Below are 16,306 nucleotides of genomic sequence, written 5' to 3'. Positions count from 1 at the left end.
GCAACTTTAAAGTATATAATACAATATTATTAATTATAATCACAATGCTGTACATTAGATACCCATAATTTATTGATCTTATAACTGGAATTATGTACTCTTTGAACATCTCTCCTTCTCCACTCCCCAGCCCTTGGAAACCACCACTCTGCTCTCTGTTTCTATGAGTTCAGCTTTTTTTGATTCCACATATAAGTGATAGCATACAGTATTTGTCTTTCTCTGTCTGACTTATTTCACTTAGCATAATGCCCTCAAAGTTAATCCATGTTGTTGCAAATGGCAGAATTTCTTTCTTTCTTAAGGCTGAATATTCCATCAGATGTATGTACGTGTGAGTGTGTGTCTGTGTGTATATCCCACAACTTTTTTATCCATTCATCTGTCAATAGACACTTAGGTTGTTTCCATATCTTGGCTGTCATGAATAATGCTGCAGTGAACATTGGGGTGCAGGTATCTCTGATATTCTGTTAGTTTTTTTGAGGAACTTCCATACTGTTTTCCATAGAGGCTGTACCAATTTACATTCCCACCAACAGTATATGAGGGTTCCCTTTTCTCCACACCCTCTCCAGTATTTATTGTTTGTAGACTTTTTTTTTTGTAGACTTTTTGATGATAGCCATTCTGACGGGTATGAGGTGATATCTCACTGTAGTTTTGATTTGCATTTCTCTAATAATTAGTGATCTTGTGCATCTTTTCATGTACCTGTTTGCCATCTGTATATCTTCTTTGGAAAGCTATCTGTTCAGGTCTTCTGCCCATTTTTTAAATTCAGTTGCTTGTTTTTTGATATTGAATTGTATGAGCTGTTTATATATTTTTTGATATTAACCCCTTGTTGGTCATATCATTTGCAAATATCTTCTCCCATTCCATAGTTTGTCTTTTCATTTTGTCAATGGTTTCCTTTGCTGTGCAAAAGCTTTTAAGTTTAATAAAGTTCTGTTTGTTTATTTTTGCTTTATTTCTTTTGCCTTAGGACACAGATCCAAAAAAAATATTCCTGTGATTTATGTCAGAGAGTGTTCTGCCTATGTTCTCTTCGAGGAGTTTTATGGTTTCCAGGCTCTGGTGGGGTGTGTGTGGAGAGGGACTCCAGTGGCTAGCATCAGCAAATGTGAATACCTATGGAGCAAAGATGGTGAAATCTTTAGAGGGTCTGCAGCGGCTGGGTTGGCCTTTAGTTTCTTCAGTGGCAGAATCTGCTGTTTGTCTGCAGGGCAGGTCACTGTGAACTGCGATTGCTGCCACTGCATGACTGTATTGGTAGCCCCTGTTTTTTCCTTATTCCTAGCCATCTCTATATGTCTCAGTTTTGATGGTCTGGGTGGAATGAAACTGAAGTGGGACCTTCATGTGGTGCCCAAAAGGCTGGAAACTGGTCGCCCATCCCACTCTTCCCTTTCTGGTGAGGGGAACCCTCTACCTGAGAAACCCCCTCTTGGTACTGAGCAATGCTTACTTGGGGGATGTGATGATACAGGCAAAATGAAGCTATCTTTTTTCTCTTCTTGGGCAGTTATTCTCAGGTTTTGTTTTTCTACTGTGTTGCCAAAGTTTCTTAATTGGATTACAGAGCTCTCCCACAGCTGTTTTGTTCATGGATAGCTGTCTAATTGTTGATCTTTGTTGGGGGATGGAGGCCAGGGTCTCCTATGTCACCATTTTGGTGATGTCCTTAATAAATTTTATTGTTTGGAGTTTTTTTACTATAGTAGTTAACATGTTTATTTTAGGAACTTCAGGAAATACAGATAAACAAACAGAAAAGATAAGAGAACTTGGGTACCCTACTCCCCAGAGATAATCAATACTAGCATTTTGGTATATGTTCTTCAGGCCCTTTTTTCTGTGTGTAATAGCTGTGCGTAGAGCCAAACTCCATCTAACCACTTCCACAAGACTTTCATCTGTCAGATTCCAAATGGTCCCAGTTAGGTTTCTACAGTACTTATTTGATAAGCCACACAGTGTATTATGTTAATGTTATTTCTTCTAGGAATCACCAAGGAGTCACATTTTCATTTTCCATACATTCTAGATTTGAAAGCATATCACTAACCATCTGTTTTAGGGATTCTAGTTTTTTTGTTCCTTCTTGCTACTGGACATGACTGTCTTATAATCCTCACTGGGAATTGATTAGTGTATAGATATTGCCAGGTAAAATAATTAGTGCTATAATGAGTATGTTGGAAGCTAAAAACTTGGAAAAAGAATTACTTACTGAAATTTTAATAAGAATTGTCATCTAAGAGATGAGATTAGCCATCTGTAGAAGTGGTTTACAAGTGTGTTATTAATGGAAACATAGGAAACAATCAAATTAATCAAGATACAGCTTTAGAACTGGGATGTAACTAAAGAAAGCATTTCTACAAGCAATTTTTATAGACTTTTAAGATTACAACAGTATTTCTACATGTCTTTTAGTTTTTCTACAACAGGAACTATGTAGAAATACTTCCTTGTCCGTATTACAGATCTGTCTCATTTTTCCCTTTTTTATTATGGTAAAATGTACATAGCCTAAAATTTACCCTTTTAATCATTTTTCAGTGTACAGTTCAGTGGCTTTAATTACATTCAAATTTTTGTATAACCATCACCTCTATTCATTTCCAGAACTTTTTTATCATCCCAAGCTGAAACTCTGTACCCATTAAACAATAACTCTCCATTCCTCCCTCAGCCCCTGGAAACCACTATTCTACTTTCTGTCTCCATGAATTTAACAACTCTAGGTACCTCATGTAAGTGGAATCATACAATATTTGTCTCTTTGTGTCTGGCTTATTTCACTTAGCATTCTGTCTTTAGGGTTCACCCATGTTGTAGCGTGTTCAGAATTTCCTTCCTTTTTAAGTTTGAATAATATTCCATTGTATATATATACCACATTTTGTTTATCCATTCATATGTTGATGGTCATTTGTGTTGTTTTCACCTTTTGGCTATTGTGAGTAGTGCTGCTATGAACACAGGTATACAAATATCTGTTTGAGTTCCTGTTTTCAGTTCTTTTTGGGTATATACCTAGATGTGGAATTGGTGACTCATATGGTAATTCTATGTTTAATTTTTTGTGAAACCTCTATACTGCACCATTTTACATTCCCACCAACAATGCACAAGGGTTCCAATTTCTCCACATCCTCACTAACACTTATTATTGTCTTTTGATTTTTTTAAATAATAGCCATCCTAATATCCTAATGGGTATGAAGTGGTATCTCACTGTGGTTTTGATGTGCATTTCCCTAATGATTAGTGATGTTGAGCATCTTTTCATGTGTTTTTTGGCCATTTGTATATCTTCTTTGGAGAAATGTCTATTCAAGTCTTTTGCCTATCTTTAAATTAGGTTGGTTTTGTTGTTATCTTTTGAAGGATAAATTTGCTGGATACAGAATTCTAGGCTGGGTTTTTTCTTTCAACACTTTAGTTACTTCATTGCACTCTCTTCTTGCTTGCATGGTTTTTGAAGAGAAGTCTGATGTAATTCTATCCTTGTACCTCTAGGTAAGGTGTTTTTTAACCCTGACTTCTTTAAAGATCTTGTCTTTGATTTTCTGTAATTTGAATATGATTTGCTTACGTGTAGATTTTTTTTTTTTTTGGTATTTATCCTGCTTGGTGTTCTCTGAGCTTCCTGGATCTGTGGTTTGTATCTGTCACTAATTTTGGAAAATTCTCAGCCATTATTAGTTCAAACATTTCCTCTGTTCCTTTCCTTCTTTCTTCTCTTTCTGGTATTCCCTTTATGCATATATTACACCTTTCATAATTGTCTCACAGTTATTGCATATTCCATCTTTTTCATTCTTTTTTCTTTTTGCATTCCATTTTTAGAAGTTTCTATTTACATATCTTCAAACTCACTGATTCTTTTTTTAATTTATTTTTTATTGAAATATAGTTGATTTACAATGTGTTAATTACTGCTGTACAGCAAAGTAACTCAGTTATACACATATATATACATTCTTTTTAATATTCTTTTCCATTATAGTTTATCACAGGATATTGAATATAGTTCCCTGTGCTATACAGTAGGACCTTGTTGTTTATCCATTCTGTGTATACCACAAACTCACTAATTCTTTCCTCATTTATGTCTCATCTACTGATGTGCCCATAGAAGACATTCTTCATTTCTTTTATAGTGGTTTTTATTTCTATCATTTTTGGGGGGCTCTTTCTTAGAGTTTCCATTCTCTCTGCTTACATTACACATCTGTTCTTGTATGTTGTCCAGTTTTTCCAATAGAGCCCTTAGCATATAGTTATTTTAAATTCCTGTTCTGGTAAATCCAAAATCTCTGCCATATCTGAGTCTGGTTCTGATGCTTGCTCTGTCTCTTTATACTGTGTTTTTTGCCTTTTAGTATGGCTTGTAATGTGTTATTGAAAGGTAGACATATGATGTACTAGGTAAAAGGAACTCAGGTAAATTGGCATGTAGTGTGAGATTGTATGTTTATTTGGCTAGGAGTTAGGCTGAGTTTACTGTTTACTGTAGCTGTGTCAGAGGTAAAATTTCCTACAGTGTCTGTTTTTTTGTTTCCCCTGTCATCTTTGAGTTTCCCTAGAGAGTCCTTCTTAAATAAGGTCTGAGATGTGCAGTTCTTTCCATTGTAATTCCCTGTTTTATACAGGAGTCTTACTGATGTGGTGGTATGATATCAGAAGATGGGAAGGATTCTATATTCCTATTTCCTGGGCTGTAATCTTTATAAGTGCTTTTTCATTGCACACCCCCACCCCTTCTTAGATGAAACAGGAAAGCTAGAGGGGGCTGGATTGGGTATTTCTATTACTGCAGATCAGCTAGGCTCTGGTAGAACCCTAGGTGGAATCTAATCATCTGCAATGTTGGTGACTCCAACTTTAGAAATAATGAATACTGGACTTCCCTGGTGGCACAGTGGTTAAGAATCCACCTGCCAATGCAGGGGACCTGGGTTCCATCCCTGGTCCGGGAAGATCCCACATGCCGCGGAGCAACTAAGCCCATGTGCCACAACTACTGAAGCCCACGCGCCTAAAGCCCGCAAGCCACAACTGAGCCCACATGCCACAACTACTGAAGCCCACGTGCCTAGAGCCCATGCTCCACAACAAGAGAAGCCACCGCAATGAGAAGCCCATGCACCACAATGAAGAGTAGCCCCCGCTGGCCACAACTAGAGAAAGCCCTCACGCAGCAACAAAGACCCAACGCAGCCAAAAATAAATAAATAAATTTATTTTAAAAGCTAAGAAAATAAAAATTTTTAAAAATAAAATAAAGTGATAAGCATCTTCTAAAATATTGGATATTAATGCTTAGTGAGCTCTCAGGTTTGTAGTTCCTATGTCTGCCATGTACATTCACATTTTCTATAGTGAGCCATTCCCCACCCCCCAACCCCTGTCCACGCATTTGCTTAATCTTCTCTGGCTTTCAGAATCAAGTGGCTAAAGGAAGAAAAGCTTAGTAAAGGGACTTAGGTTCCCTTTTTATCTACTGCTTCTTTATTGGCACCATTTCCTACTCCCCAAACAATAACTAAAAAAGCAAAAACTAATTTTCAATAAAAACCCTTTTATATTAACAGTTTTATGGCAGGTCAATGCCATATTGCCTATTCTTGGATTGTGGGGACTGTATCTGTGGGGTTTCCCAAGACAAGGAGCCCCTAGAAAGCTGGAAACATCAACCCAATTATGCACTTAATTCCTTTGTCAAGTACTATAACCAAAGACCACACAGAGATGGTAAACCATAAGGCTTATATTTAGTATTAAGGGAACAACAGGCATATAGAGGGATCGCTCCAAGACTGTCACTTCGGGGACCTCTCTGCCTGCCCAGTCAGTATTCCTACAGGAAGTGGGGCTATTGTTAGGGATGACCTTAAGTGAAAGTGCTTAAATGTTTTCTGTGTGAGGTTTGTATGATAATAGTCAATCTTAGTTCTCTCTCTCCTCTCTTGCCCGTCTCTCTGTCCTCCACCACCACTAACAACTTTTACAGCTACTGTGATTTATCTAGAAGTGAAATACCAGTCCAGAGACCTCCAAAGTCAACATGGAAATGAAACCTCAGCAGAGCAATGTCCATTCTGTTACCTCCTGTCCAGGGCACTTTTTGCTACCCAGAGGTAGGCTGGGGCCAAAATTCTTGGTGAGTTTAACTCACCCCAGATAGTCAGAAACCAGATAGACAGGGAAGATAGGAAGGAAGGCTTGGTCCACAGAAACTGAAACGGCTCAACATTATAGTCAACTTGGTGCCGCTTGGCCCAACCTCAAGCCCTTCTAATCTCTTCTGTTCCTATCCCTGAAACCTTTATGACTCTGGCCTTTGTGTTCTTTTCTAGGTGACCAGGGTGATATTTAAAAGAAGACAGGAAGCTATAGTAACATGCAAAGCAGATTTGGAATTAGGGAATGTTCTCCTTGGCTCCAGGTTCCAGACTTCAATTGTTTCATTCAACTTAAATTTTATGAGTACTTACTTAGGCCAGGTATTTGGTGAGACTTTGAGATAAGGATTTGTGTAAGATTTAGTCCCTGTCCAGGAAGAGTTCATAATTTGGTGGGGAACACACAAATATGAACAAATAATTGCCATATTATAAAGTGCAAGTACTAGAATAGAGGTGCTATGGGGAGCACTGTCAGTAAAAAAATCCTCAGCCAGTCTGGTTTTGGGGCCAGACCCAGTCGACTCCTGTTGGTTTCTGGAGCCAATCTGGAAAAAAGAAACTCAGGTGGAGTCTGCAAGCTCATAATGCAAAGGCTGCGGAGCTGGGAAGGGGTAGTGGCTTGCCCACCACCTCCAGAGGCAGCGGGAGGGGGGCGGCTCAAGGAGCTCAGTGGGTGCCTTCACCTGTTTGCTCATTGCTCCTGAGGACCATCAGGGTCTCCTTCATTTCCCTCTACGGATACCAGAGCTGTTGGAAGGTAAGCTGAGGCATATTAAAATTTGGGGGAGTTTGAGTAAAAACGAATTTGAATTGGGCAGCGCCAAACTGGAGGTGGTTGGGGTCGCTCTAACTATAGGAGGTGGGGGGAGAGACTTCTGTGGAGAAAAGGCAGAAGCAAAGTAAGGAAATTATTGATTGGTTATTACTTAAAGTCTAGTTGGCTGTGTGTGATTGGTTGTCCTTATCGCTGTGATTTTGAAACCTTGAGGCATTTATAGGCTTAGATTCTGGCCTGCTTACATAGGCCACCATGGCATTAGAGCCACATCAGTCTAATGGCCTCCTTATTTAATTAATTTAACAACATATATATAAATATTTAGACATGTCTCTGTATTAAGCTAAACATGAGTTCATACTAATGTCTCCAATTCATATCTATTACCCTGTGGATCATTTTAGCTTCTTCCCTTTGCTTATCTGTACCCTCCCACTCCAACAGTAAGAAAACTGGCTCCTATAATCCGCCATCAGGTACTTAATTGTTCAATTCCAGTCTACATGTATAGTGGTTTCAGAATTGCTAGCCTGTACCCTCAGGGGAGACAACTTTATCAACCAGAATAGAGTGCTTATGTACAGTCCCTTTTGCCTATATTCTTAGACACAACTCATTTACAAAGTTACTTAGGTTTGCACCTTTGCCCCCACCCACTTCAGGAAGGTTCTTTCATACATTTGTAAAACAGATTCTTTTTTCATATTCTGCATTCTGACCTTGTATCTCTTGACCTCCTAAATGATTTTTTTATTTTAGTTACATATATTAAGTTTTACTCTTTGTGCTATAAAGTTCTATGGCTTTTGAAAAACGTGTAAAGCATCCACCATTACAGTATCATAGAGAATAGTTTCACTGTCCAGAAATATTCCCCTGTGCTTCACCTATTCAACCCTCCTCCTCTTCTCCAAATTCCTGTAAACCAGTGATGTTTTTACTGTCACTATAGTTTTGCCTCTTCTAGAACATCATATAAATGGAATTATACAGTATGTAGTCTTTTCAGACTGGCTTCTTTCACCTAGAAATATATATTTATGATTCATCCATGTTTTTGCATGGGTTGATAGTCCATTCCCTTTTATCCCTCAATAGTATCCCATTATTTGGATGTACCACAGTTTGTTTATTTAGTCACTTACTGGGGAACATCTTGGTTCCTTCTAGTAATTATGAATAAAGCTGCTATAAACATTCACATCCCCCAAAAAAAGATCCTCATAGAAGAAATATTTGAGGTGAATATTGAAGGAAAAGGAAGAGGTTACTAAGGAGAATGAGTGAGAACAGCATGAGAAAGGGCAGAGAGGGACGAAAGAACATGGCATGTTTGGGGGCCATCAGAAAGTTTTCCCTAATTGAAATGGTACATTTATGATGGCAAAGTTGGAAAGGTAGGATGGGACTAGATCATAAAGATTCATGGAGTGTGGACTTTATCCTTATAGACCAATGTTTTCCAACTTCACTTATTCATATTCTACTTTCACCATTTTAATTTCTTAAATCTAGGCAATAATATCTTTGAAATCATTAGTTTAATATATTTTCTTATGAATATTAAAATAAAAAGTATGCCTATTAAAATAAAAATGTATTCATTTGTCTCCCAACAGTGGTACACTATGACTGTTTAGAAAGATAATTCTGAGAGCGTTATATGAGAGAGAGTGGATGGAGGAGTCAAACGGGATTATTTTAAAGGCTATTGAAATACCGAGAGATGATGAAGTTCTGAACTAAAAAAAGCCTTATTGGCAGGGATGGTAAAGAGGGGAAGGACTTTAAAAGAGATTTAGGAACTAGAATAGACAGGATTTATTAATTAGAGGAAGGTAAGGATATTTATGAACTAAAATCTGGATTTGGTGACTAATTAAGTGGAAGAGTGGAAGATTACAGAAAAGGAAAGATCTAGAATTACTTGCAGGTCTCTTGTCTTGGAAGTGAATGATGGTACCAGTTAACCCAAGCAGAGAACAAGAGCAAAATTAGGTTTGAGGGAAAAAATTTCCCTCGAAAATTTATTTAATTGAAAATTTATTTTAAGTTACAAATACAATATGTTCTCACTGTAACAAGTGAAATAAAAAATGCAAGAAGATAAAGTTAAAAATCTCCCCTTTCATATCCCCCTCCCCTCCCCTTGTAACGCTGAGGGTACCAATTTGTGCAGTCTTTCACACCTTCTTCATGTGTGTGTATTTATGCACACAAATATGATTATTTTTTATAAAAATGAGGTCATATTCTCTCTCCCTCCCTCTCCCCCCTCCCCCACCTCCCTCTCTCTCCGCTTTGTGCTTCCCTCCACAGCACCTGCACATCACTCCGCAGCAGTAGCAGGCCCGAAGGGGTAGGTAACAGCAAGAACAGGGGCCAAGAAACACAGGTCAGTAAGAGCCATCCACCGGAGGCAAAACTCGTAGCTAGTATCGCACAGGCACAGGTCTGTATAGTCTCCCTCGGGTCCGACATAGAGGGATAGAGCATGCTATCCTCACCACATACAGCTCACCGCTTGAAGCAAAGTTCTCACGGAGTCAGGCGCGTCCTGACAGTGGCCCCTCCAGTTTTCCTCATGGTTGAAAGCGTCCTGGCAGTACACGCACCGCCCACTTGGAGCGCTCCCTGTCCTCCTTCCACCACCGGGACTTGCCCCGGAATGAATGTGTCTTGATCACGCTGGCCCCACGCTGATGCCAAAGTCTGAGGAGTCCTCATGGGGGTAATTGTAGTCGTGCTTAAGGACCTTGTCCTTGGCGAAGCGCAGGTATGAGCCCGCGTCTTCCAAGGGGTTCAGGTATTTGTCCCTCGCCGGCGCCGGTAGTCCTCGTAGTGTGCGTCATCCAGGTCTTCTCCCTGGGTTGATGTGCACGATCTCCTAGTCGTCCAGGAAGCTCACCTGGCAGTAGGGCCTTGCCATCAGCTGTTCCAGGTGATAATGGTCTGTGGGGTATGGGTCGTGGAGGTGACCCAGGGTATAAATCCTCTGGTGCTCACAGGATGTGAGGGAGGAGATTGTCCGAATAAGTTGTTCCTTCTTCTGAGACGAATTATTGATAGAACTGTCTGTAGCTGTTGTAAAAACGTCATTGCAAAGCTCAGCTTCGCTACGGATGGTGGAAGATGATGTTGAGCTTCCTATAAGGTCTTCGATTGCTTTCCTCACTCAAGGCTTCGGACAGTAAGTCAAAACTTACTATTGTTGACCTTCCAATGATGAAAGGTTGGGTTGGCTTTGGTGTAGACCAATTCCTTTCTTAAATAGCATTCCAATACCACCAGTGTGTCTTTCTGTCGTTCACCATGGATGAGAAAGCCGATTTGTCATCCGGGTGCATGACCTTACTGATCCCACCTTCCTTCCTGTGGAAACCGTCCCCCCGCTGGAGTCATCTGAGGTCATAACCACAGCCTTGACGTGCATAATATAGCTGTCCTCACCTGCATGTGTTTCTTTGGTCATTTTCCTGTTCACCTACATACCTGTCCTGTGGCGGTGGGCAGCCTTCATTTTCCTGTCTGCTCCCCCTCTCCCTTACTCACATCTTGGAGATGGCCTGATTTGGTTGGGGGGTGGGGTGGCTAGAGCAAGGCGACTGAAGTGCCTGGGCAGGGGTGCATAGGCAAGGTGGCGGGGGCTGGGACTGAGCACCCTGGGGCCAGGGGGTGGAGGCCGGCAGGGGCTCTGGGGACTTGGGAGCGGGTAGAGCGGAGAAGGGAGCGATTTGGGTGGAAAAACAAATGTGCCGCTGAGAGCCGGGGAGTGCTGAGAGAAGAAGGAGAGGGCCAGCTGCCGGAGGGGGCTCAGTCCCAGGTTGCCCCCTCCCCCACCCAGGCCAGACCAATCACGGTTTTGGGGGAGCTGCACCTGCGAGGCGCTGCAAGGTACCCCACTGAGCTACATCTCTCCACTCCACCGATTTACTCCATATTGGATTCTTACCATCGTCAAGAGGAGGAGCTTCCCTTTACTTTTCTTTTTTTTTTTTTTAACATCTTTATTGGAGTATGATTGCTTTACATTGCTGTGTTAGTTGCTGCTGTATAACAAAGTGAGTCAGCTATATGTATATGTATATCCCCATATCCCCTCCCTCTTGTGTCTCCCTCCCACCCTCCCTATCCCACCCCTCTAGGTGGTCACAGAGCACCGAGCTGATCTCCCTGTGCTATGTGGCTGCTTCCCACTAGCTATCTATTTTACATTTGGTAGTATTTTAAAGTCCATGCCACTCTCTCACTTCATCCCAGCTTACCCTTCCCCCTCCCCCTAAGTTCATTCTCTACGTCTGCGTCTTTATTCTTGTCCTGCCCCTAGGTTCTTCAGAAAACCTTTTTTTTTCTTGATTCCATATATATATGTTAGCATACGGTATTTGTTTTTCTCTTTCTGACTTACTTCACTCTGTATGACAGACTTTAGGTCCATCCACCTCATGACAAATAACTCAATTTCGTTTCTTTTTATGGCTGAGTAATATTCCATTGTATATATGTGCCACATCTTTTTTATCCATTCATCTGTTGATGGACACTTAGGTTGCTTCCATATCCTGGCTATAGTAAATAGAGCTGCAATGAACATTTTGGTACATGACTCTTTTTGAATTATGGTTTTCTCAGGGTTTATGCCCAGTAGTGGGATTGCTGTGTCATATGGTAGTTCTATTTTTAGTTTTTTAAGTGACCTCCATACTGTTCTCCATAGTGGTTGTATCAATTTACATTCCCACCAACAGTGCAAGAGGCATTCCTTTTCTCCAAACCCTCTCCAGCATTTATTGTTTGTAGATTTTTTGATGATGGCCATTCTGACTGGTGTGAGGTGATACCTCGTTGTAGTTTTGATTTGCATTTCTCTAACGATTAGTGACATTGAGCATCCTTTCATGTGTTTGTTGGCAATCTGTATATCTTCTTTGGAGAAATGTCTGTTAAGTCTTCTGCCCATTTTTGGATTGGGTTGTTTATTTTTTTGATATTGAGCTGCATGAGCTACATGTATATTTTAGAGATTAATCCTTTGTCAGTTGCTCCATTTGCAAATATTTTCTCCCATTCTGAGGGTTGTCTTTTTGTCTTGTTTATAGCCAAAGCAATCTTGAGAAAGAAAAATAGAGCTGGAGGAATCAGGCTCCCTGACTTCTGACTATACTACAAATCTACAGTAATCAAGACAGTATGGTACTGGCACAAAAACAGAAATATAGATCAATGGAACAGGATAGAAAACCCAGAGATAAACCCACACACATATGGTCACCTTATCTTTGACAAAGGAGGCAAGAATATACAATGGAGAAAAGACAGCCTCTTCAATAAGTGGTGCTGGGAAAACTGGACAGCTACATGTAAAAGAATGAAATTAGAACACTCCCTAACACCATACACAAAAATAAACTTAAAATGTATTAGAGATCTAAATGTAAGGCCAGACACTATAAAACTCTTAGAGGAAAACATAGGCCGAACACTCTGACATAAATCACAGCAAGATCCTTTTTGACCCACCTCCTAGAGAAACAGAAATAAAAACAAAAATAAACAAATGGGACCTAATGAAACCCTTTTCTTTCTTTTTTTTTTTTTTTTTTTTTTTTGCCATACGCGGGCCTCTCACTGTTGTGGCCTCTCACTGTTGTGGCCTCTCCCGTTGCGGAGCACAGGCTCCGGACGCGCAGGCTCAGCGGCCATGGCTCACGGGCCCAGCCGCTCAGTGGCATGTGGGATCTTCCCCGACCGGGGCACGAACCCGTGTTCCCCTGCATCGGCAGGCAGACTCTCAACCACTGCGCCACCAGGGAAACCCGAAACCCTTTTCTTATAAGGACACAAGTCATATTATATTAGGGTCCACCCTGATGAGTTCAACTTTACTTGACTACATCTTCAAAGGCACTTGCTATAGACTGAATCTTCCTGTTCCCCCAAAATTCATATGTTGAAATCTGATTTCTAATGTGATGGTATTTGGAGGTGGGGGGCCTTGGGGTTGAATAAATTGTGAGGGTAGAGTCCTCATGAATGAGAATTACTGCCCTTTCAAAAGAGACCCCAGAGAGCTCCCTTTGCCCTTTCTGCCATGTGAGAATACAAAAAGTCAGCAGTCTGCAACCTGGAAGAGGGCTCTCCCCAGAATTCAACCATGCTGGCACCCTGATCTCAAACTTCCAGCCACTAGAACTGTGAGAAATAAATTTCTGTTATTTATAAGCTACCCACTCTGTAGTACTTTGTTATAGAAGCCTGAACTAAGACAGCCCTATTTCCAAATAAGGCCACATTCACAGATACGGGTATTAGGACTTCAACATATCTTTTTATGGGATACAATTCAACCTATAATAGTAATTTTTGATATGTTAAGGCTTGAGTCTGCCATTTTATTATTTCTTTTCTGTTTGTTTCCTCTGCTTCCTGTTCTTCTTTCTCTTTTTTTGCTTTCCTGTGCTTCCTTGAACATTTTTAAGGATTCTATCTTGATTTATTTATAGTATTTTGGGGCACACTGCTTTGTATATTTTCTTAGTTGTTGCTCTAGGAATTATAATATAAATATGTAACTTATAAAAGTCTATTGATATTGGTATTCTACTACTTCAAGTACAGTAGAGAGACCTTACTTTCATTTAGATCCCTTTACCGTATCCACTTTAAAAATGTATAATTGTCTTAAGTATTTCCTCTACATATACTGAGACACCACATCAGACGGTGTCATAATTTTAGCTTTAACCATCAAACACGGTTTCTTAAGAGGATAGTATACCCTTATTATTATTTTTTTTAATTTTATTTATTTTTGGCTGTACTGGGTGATACCCTTATTTTTGCCCATTCTGATGTTCTTTCCTTTCTAAAGTTCCAGGCCTCCTTCTTTTATCATTTCCTTTCTGTTTAGAGAACTTCCTTTAGCTGTTCTTTAAGGGCAGGTTTGTTAGCAACAAATTCTCTCAGTTTTCCTTTGTATCAGGGATAGTTTTACCAGACATAGAATTTGTGGTTGACAGGAATTTTTCTGAATAATTATTTTTTAGAACAGTTCTAGGTTTACAGAAAAATTGAGAAGATAGTACGGAGAGCTTCTGTATACCCCACATTCAATTTCCCCTATTGTTAACATCTTATATTAGTACATTAGTATGGTACATTTGTTACAATTAATGAAGTAATATTGATACCTTATTATTAAAGTTTATACTTCATCCAAATTTCCTTTGTTTCAACCTAATGTCCTTTATCTGTTTCAGAGCCATCCAGGATACCACATTACATTTAGTCATCATGTCTTCTTAGGCTCCTCTTGGCTGTGACAGTTTCTCAGATTTGTACTGCTTTTGATGACCTTGATAGTTTTGAGGATCACTAGACAGCTGTTTTATAGAATATCCTCTGCTGGAATTTGTCTGATGCATAACAAAACTGGAGTTATGGGTTTTGGGGAGGAAGACCACAGAGGTGAAGTACCATTTTCATTGCATCATATCAAGGGTACATAATATCAAAATGACTTATCACTTTAGATATTCACCTTGAGCACCTGGCTGAGGTGGTGTTTGTCAGGTTTCTCCATAGTAAATTTACTCTTCTATCCCCCTTCCCATATTGTACTCTTGGAAGTCACTGTGTGCACCCAAACTTGAGTAGAGTTTTGCTCTATCTCCTTGAGAGCAAACTATCTACATAAATTATTTAGAATTTTGATTGGGAGATTTGTCTCTTTTCCCCCATATATGTATGTATGTGTGTATGAATAAATGTATGTTTGTATGTATGTATTTATCCATCCAATCAGTCAATCATTATATCAGTATAGACTCATGGGTATTTATTTTATACTTTGGATTATAATCCAATACTACTTTTTTGTGTTGCTCAAATTGTTCTAGCTTTGGCCATTGGGAGCTCTTTTAGTTGGCTCCTGTGTCCCTTTGACATACCCCTATCATTGTGGTTATTTTTCCTTTTGAGCACTTTCTTACTTTCTGGCTCTACAAGATGTTCTAGGCTCATCTTATGTGTTTCCTGCCCTAATCTGACAGTTCTGCTCTTTCTGTGCTTGAAAAATTTTGTGCCGCTATCTTCTGGCCTGCATGGTTTCAGGTGAGGAGTCTGTTATCATTCAAATTGATGTCCACTTATAAGTAGAGCATCGTTTTTCTTTGGCTGACTTCAGGATTTTTTCTGTCTTTCATTTTCAGAAGTTCAATTATGATGTGTCTTAGCATGGATTTCTTTGTAATTCATCCTTTCTAATAGCTGCATACTATTCTATATGTGGAGATATCACAATTGAAATGTATGCTACAGACATAATCACTAATACAAAAATATACATATAAAGAATATTTATTGCAGCATTATTGTTAGTGGCAAAAAATGTTCCCATCTTAGACTGTAAGATGAAAGAGAGTGTGTTATTAATTGCGGGGATGTCCTCAGTGCTGTGGGCTGAGGGAATCATATTCCTCAGTTGATAGCATATTGTCATCATTGGCTCATGCAAGATTCCTCCCTTGTTTGTATGTTTTCTTTTAGCCCCGTTCTCCACTTCCATCCCCTCTTCACTCCTCAGGCAACCATTCCTTAATGTATATCCTTTTGTTTGAATATATTCTTATAAAATGCAATTTGTTATTTTATGTGTGTATTATTTTAATTTAAATAAATCATATTGTGTTAGACATTCCAATGTTTTTTTTTCACTCTGCACACTGTTGTAGAAGCCATTCCAATCAGATGCTTGGGATGAACACAAACACACTACTGTATAGAAGATATATAACCAGCAAGGAACTACTGTATAGCACAGGGAACTGTACTCAATATTCTGTGATAACCTATATGAGAAAAGAATCTAAAAAAGAATGAATATATGTATATGTATAACTGAATCACTTTGCCATACACTTGAAACTAATACAACATTGTAAATCAACTATACTCCAATAAAATAAAAAACAAAGAAAAAAAAAGCATCTAAGGCATTCCCTCTAACTGCCGTATAGTACTCCAAGGTATATGACTACCATATTTTCCCTATCAGCTTCTCCAGTGATGGACAAGCAGATTACCTCCACCTTCCTGTTAACACAAACAACAATGTGATGAGCATACTCATACATGCACCTTATGGACCTGTGTGGCAATTTCTTTGGCATATAAGAGATATATATATATATACATGTATTTCATATTTTAATAGATATTGCCAGATTACTTTCCTGAAAGGTTACAGTAAGTCTTACTTCTACCAGAGGTGTATGAGAGTCCCTGTTATCCCTAATCTTTGCCAACATTGGATGTTATCATTCTT

The 16,306-nt window shown here is 39.4% G+C and overlaps 1 pseudogene across 1 annotated transcript; it reads right to left on the bottom strand.

The window, feature by feature from the left end:
• Nucleotides 1–6,689: 6,689 nt before the first annotated feature.
• LOC307069696 (sprouty-related, EVH1 domain-containing protein 2-like) lies at nt 6,690–10,453 on the bottom strand (annotated as a pseudogene). The gene is made up of 2 exons: nt 9,266–10,453; nt 6,690–6,748 (listed from the first exon to the last, which is right to left on the bottom strand). The product of its transcript is annotated as a sprouty-related, EVH1 domain-containing protein 2-like (transcript).
• Nucleotides 10,454–16,306: the final 5,853 nt, after the last annotated feature.

The sequence above is a fragment of the Hyperoodon ampullatus genome, assembly GCF_949752795.1.
Source record: "Hyperoodon ampullatus genome assembly, chromosome: X".
Lineage (NCBI taxonomy): Eukaryota > Metazoa > Chordata > Mammalia > Artiodactyla > Ziphiidae > Hyperoodon > Hyperoodon ampullatus.
The sequence above is the reverse complement of the archived record's forward strand: the minus strand, read 5'-3'. Positions and strand labels throughout refer to the sequence as shown.